The sequence below is a fragment of the Saprolegnia diclina genome, assembly GCF_000281045.1.
Source record: "Saprolegnia diclina VS20 unplaced genomic scaffold supercont1.49, whole genome shotgun sequence".
Classification (NCBI taxonomy): Eukaryota; Oomycota; class Saprolegniomycetes; order Saprolegniales; family Saprolegniaceae; genus Saprolegnia; species Saprolegnia diclina.
Genome location: NW_008246116.1, coordinates 363006 through 363579, shown reverse-complemented (window position 1 = coordinate 363579; position 574 = coordinate 363006).

Sequence of the window (574 nt, the reverse complement as noted above, 5' to 3'; positions counted from 1 at the left end):
ACGACTTGCCCGAGCCGGGTTGACCGAGTAGGAGCGTCGTCGTGCTGGGCTTGAAGACACCCAACATTGGGTGCAGGACGTCCTTGCGGATCGAGCGTTTCTTGCGGGCGAGGCCGCGCGCAATCTTCTTGACGTGGTTGTACAAGGTGGGCAGCTCATGGCCGTCCTTGGTGGCGACGGAGACTTCGGCCGCAATGAAAAGATCCTGGAAGCGAATTTCCATCTGCGGCATGGCCTTGCCCATGGACGTCTCGAGCTGCGCAGCCAAGGACGCATGGAAGGCGTCCGAGCCGTTTTGCAGAAAGGTGTCAGCCGATTGAGGCGATGGTGGCATGCTCACAATCCCGCAAATTCAAAACGGGTTGTGGTCGCATCCACTGTGATCATTGCGCGTGGTGCTGTCCAGTTATATCGCACATTTGGTGTATGTACCACCACGCTGTGCACGTTTGGAGAAGCAAGCGCGCTAGTTTGCTACTCCATAGAGCAAACGAACTGTGCCGTCCATGCACGTGCGACGACAAGAAAATGAGATATTAAAGTAAATCCGTTCTTATGCAGGAGCACGAGTGCT